Consider the following 5,455-nt stretch of genomic DNA (forward strand, 5'->3'; position numbering starts at 1 on the left):
TAAAAAAAAGTGGGGGAAATTTCGACCTAGATCCAGGTCGAAATTTCGACTAGGATCCTGGTCGAATTCCAGGTCCTAGATCCAGGTCGAAATTTCGACTAGGATCCTGGTCGAATTTCAGGTCGTGGATCCTAGTCGAATTCCTTCGACCAGGATGGCAAGGCTGGCCCCTGTTTCGACTAGGATCCAGGTCGAAATTTCGACTAGGATCCTGGTCGAAAAAGGGCTGGAAATCTGAAAAATCCAGAAATTAAGGATAAATCCCGGAAAATTAAGGATAAATCCCAGAAAATTAGGGGAAAATCCAGAAAATTAGGGAAAAATCCAGAAAATAAAGGAAAAATCCCATAAAATTAGGGAAAAATCCAGAAATTAAGGAAAAATCCCAGAAAATTAGGGAAAAATCTAGAAATTAAGGGAAAAACCAGAAAATTAGGGAAAAATCCCGGAAATTAGGGAAAAATCCCGAAAATAAGGGAAAAATTCCTGGAAATTAAGATAATTCCTGAATAAAAGGAAAATTCATTGTAAATGTGTAGGTCGCTCCACACTTTACGCAAAAACGAAACCCTGTAAGGGAATAAACAGACTTAACTTCTGCGAAACCTAATCAATGTTTCCCAAAAGTTGGGGGGCAAATGATAGGGATAAATAAATTATGATAGTATAATTAAATACTGCAAGGTGTGGGCTGCTAGGCCCAATAAAAAGATATATGATACTCAGACCAGAAAGGTTAAGCCTGATGGAGCAGATCAGGCCTGATGAAATAAAGAAGGCCCAAAAGCCCTGATTATTAATTAATTTCATAATTAATTAATAAGGGAAAAATCAGCTATTGAGAAGAGTCCCGATAAGGATATAAATCCTTATAGATTAGCCTCAAGGGGACCTAAAAGGATAAGGAATCAGTTTCCTACTATCTAGGACTCCAAAGTCCATTCTAATTATGAGACTTGCCCACCAAGTCTCCTATACCAAGTCCAATTCAAGGACTCCCAACATCTATATAAGGGGCCTAACCCCACAAATCAGAACTACGTTTTTTGGCTTGATCTTCTAATTCACAGAGATACGTAGGCATCTCGTAAAGGCAGAATTAAGCTACGATATACGAGAGCAGCCATTAAAGGCCTTGAGCTCCCGAATCTTAGTAATAAATACAGCAAATAATAACCTTAGTTTTTTATCCATAACAGATACAATAATAGTTCCAGACTAAGGAAGGCTGTGCACCGACTTTCTATAAACAACATGTCTGGTACATAGTGCACACATGTCCTCTATTGCTATAACTAAAAAGATTATAAAATATTTTCTTATTTGCTCATTTCCTGATATAGCTCATTCCACTAATAACTTCTGCCAGTCTTATCCTTCTAATTGTCTTGTTGTCAGACTTTTTGTTTCTATTCTCCAAGCTTCATTGTAGTCTTGTGCACATACCCAAACCAAGTTGGCGACCATTTACTGAATTTGGTGGTGTTGTAACTCTGTCTATTATCTCTGTGTCATTTCCAGAATTAAGCAAAGTAATAATGTGGTGAACTCTAGTGTATGCATATCTCTATACTTGTCGACAACATAGCCAATGAACTTCTCGAATGTCACATACTGATATCTTTGATAATATATCGATAAGTCCTTTGTATAAATATTTCTCAATGTCTTCTTGAGTGACTTGTCGATAACTCATTCGCCTAGATTTCTCGACATATCTACATTCATTGACTTCACTAACGACTAGTTGAGACTTCTCTACATATGGACTTCTTGACATGTTGATCTTACTGACTTCTCGGATGCACAACACTTTCACTTCTCAAATGACCAGTTTCTCTTGACTTCTCGATATCAGGTATTCATGATTTCTCTACATAGTGATATTGATACTTCTCAATACCCTGTTTTTGGACTTTTTGAATTCTTTTTTGTAGACTTCTTGATACAATATTATTGAGACTTCTCTATGCATTACTTGGACCATTTTTAATCATATAACTCTTATTGTTTTTCCACCTTATTTCTTCTGATTGCATGAACACAAGAGTGAACCTTTATAAGGCTTTATTGTCTGCCCACTACATATTTACATACTGAGAAATAACAGCGAAATATTTAAGTACATTACAAACTGAAAGTCCTATCAATTATCTACAAAAGCAAATTAGAGTTTATACAGACATAGATATAAAGTTGGTGTACACTTGCATATTTCAACAATCTCCCCCAATTTTTAAAAAGGCTTATCGAACATTGAGAAGTTGAAAATTGGAAAGTGCAATTGGGTGCATAGGCAGGCGACAACTATTGGATATTGCTTACCCGAAAGTAACCATAACACTGATTGTAATGTGACTCTCACCAGCGCCTAACAACTTGGTCAGACCAAACTCAGAAATCTTAGCATTGAATTCACCATCTAATAGTATATTGCTTGATTTAATGTGTCGATGCACCACTCTTGGTTCAATGGCCTCATGCAAGCCTACAATTGGTGGGTGTTAAGTTAAAATTATGCCCCGGAAGGTCTAACCTAGGATGTAAATTTACATAGACGTATAAATTTCATTCAAGCCTCCCAAGTAAGGCATCTATGTTGATGCATAGTTCCATGAAGCCACTATTCTAAGTTGCCATTGTTTACATACTCATAGACCAACATCCTGGATCATATTAGAAGTAATTAAAAGTAATTAAGATATAACTAATATATCTTATTCTGATGTCGGAGTAGATACAAAAGGATTAATACATCTTAATTTGTAAATGATCTGTACATAAACACTGAAAAAGTATTAAGTGCATCCACTTCTACGAACTTGAAAGAGACTCGTTGAAAAGATTTCACAAGCTACTAAGTATTAGTTTTGTTTTACTATATAAAAGAGAAGATGAGCAGTGCTAATGTGGAATTCACGAAATATAAGTGGATAAAAGAATAAGAAGAATATATCATAACAGGAAATGTAGAAACACGCTAAAAGGACCCGTTTTCTTTGAAATACTGAATTCATCCCCTCAAAATTTGATGCAAGCTTTGTATATAAGAAAACTAGAGTTTGTGAATCCTAAACAAAAACTTGGATTACTAGGACATTGAATAATCTATATGAGTGCTTCATTCAGTATAATACTCCATTCTTCAATATATATGTCATTGATGTAGAGACTCTTTAAATATGAACATATGCCCGGAAAGTTATGATAGGATATGGTACTTTTGGGTCCCTTCGATGCAGTATCCCAGTAGTCTAACTAAGTTTTTATGTTGCACATGGCCAATGGCCTCGACTTCAATCTTAAAATCCTTCTCAACTTGTCATCTGCACGATATATATAGAACATACCATCAGCTTCAGCTACATTTAGTATAGTGGAAATTATAGGAATAAATTACATGTCAACAGAAAGAAATCTAACTTACAGATTGTTAAAAATCTTCTTCATAACTATTATTGATCCATTAGGCAGATAACCCTGATAAACAAAATCATAACCATTTTCACCAATAAAATTATCTTTTAAAAAATATTTTGTTGCGACTTCCAGATCCCTTAGCGTAAACCAATGCCCCCAACCAAGTTGTGAGAACTCGGGGAGTCCAAATAGAGGGGAAGAAACATGTTGAGGATGTGAAGAAGGTTGATAGCCATTGTTTACATTACTTTTTTCTCCTCATTCAGAGCCGATATCATTATCCTTTAATTTGTTGAAAGATCCAGATCAGTGATTAATATTAGCATTCTTAATCTAATCATCTCTCAAATGCTCCAGAAGCTTATCTAAATCTTTGCCATTGTACTTGGTTCTCTAAGGTGGAGAAATCACCACCATAGGTAAAAAAATCATTTGCTGAATTTTGATCCATTCATATCTCTTTGAACTCACTTGACACAATTTGATTCTAGCTAATTGGAAGTTTGTCAGTAACCCTCTTGGATTTTATTTTTTTTTGGAAATACAGAATGGAAGCACCAAAAGGACTACAGGAACTGCCACAAAAATCACAACTAAAGCCCACATCGGAAGATGAAAGATTGGAGTTTTCTTTGTCAGGTCATTGCTGGGACCCATTTTTTGTCACCACATGTAATTCTGCATAGTAGAATATATACAATTTTAACAAGAAACTCTTTTAATAAAAATGAATTTTATGTATCTACTGCTAAACTTCACATAATGCATATGAACATATCTAAATCTTGTAATTTCTTCTAACATTCCCAAGATAGGACAAAAAGAAAATACTACTGATTTTTATTATTATAAAAAGAAAACATCATTACAACAAGCACATCATGCTTAATATTTACTTCTGCCTACACTTTAACACAAAATTATAGGAGGGAGGTAGAGATCACTCAGATATATACATACCCATTACCAATTTCTTCAGATGGAGATGCAAACATATAAAATGAAAGTCAAAGGCAAGATTAGCTGGAAAGACAATGAAAAAAAACTATTTTTAAAAAAAAAGTTCTTTACCTATATCCTAAATATATGGTTCAAAGAAACATAAGATGCACGTCACCATTTTTATGATCACCAAAACTAACATAACACAATGTCTCCTTGAATGTATCATAAAATAATAAAATTAGAACATGCATTACATATATTCACATAAATATAAAGCATGATGTAACTATGTATTCACTATATTTATACATACATGTATATGTGAATATATGATGGCTAGTCAGAGTTAAAATCCAGCCTTTCTAGTTTCAACTTGAAAAATCAACCAAACTCTTACATTAAAGATCTGTTATAGAATGAAGTGTGCATTTTAAGTTGCAGAGAAGCCACTAAAGCTTGAAAAAATCTGTTAGTGTGTGTGTGCCCTAGAGACAACACTATTATGTTTATGTTATGAGACATTTGGATTATTAATTATGATTTTATGGATTATTCTATAGTAATTTATTATATCTTTATTTTCTGCAATAAAATGTTAGATTAATAAATGTCCTTGGAATATGACATGTAAATCTATATCTCTAAGTACGTGACTTAGAAATGAGATTATGAGAATAGTATTGATATCCCTAAAGGTCCCTAATCAAGTATTATTGTTAAGGGGCAGTAATAAATACGTTGAGACTAGTGTGTTTGTTGACTAATTATCACATCTCATTGATCATAGGTATGGTGATACTAAAGTCAAAACACAGGCACATGCATTAGATACATGGTGTTGGATTGACATGTTGTTAGATACTACATGTTTATATTGTCATAAGTTAATCTCACTGTGATAATGATGTATTGGTCCTTAGACCTGAAATCATTATATTTTTATACGAGAATTAATATACTTTGATACTATTGAAAGTTATCCTTGACCAGATAATAATAAAAGTAGATATTGGGTATATTATGAATTGTATGAGAAATATGAATGATCTAGATGGGATTTAGCCATCCTATATTAAAGGAGTGATATTAT

General features: G+C 33.6%; 1 pseudogene; it reads right to left on the bottom strand.

The window, feature by feature from the left end:
* Positions 1–2,321: 2,321 nt before the first annotated feature.
* Positions 2,322–4,077, bottom strand: LOC141674483 (putative receptor-like protein kinase At5g18500; annotated as a pseudogene).
* Positions 4,078–5,455: the final 1,378 nt, after the last annotated feature.

The sequence above is a fragment of the Apium graveolens genome, chromosome 7, assembly GCF_009905375.1.
Source record: "Apium graveolens cultivar Ventura chromosome 7, ASM990537v1, whole genome shotgun sequence".
NCBI classification, from domain to species: domain Eukaryota; kingdom Viridiplantae; phylum Streptophyta; class Magnoliopsida; order Apiales; family Apiaceae; genus Apium; species Apium graveolens.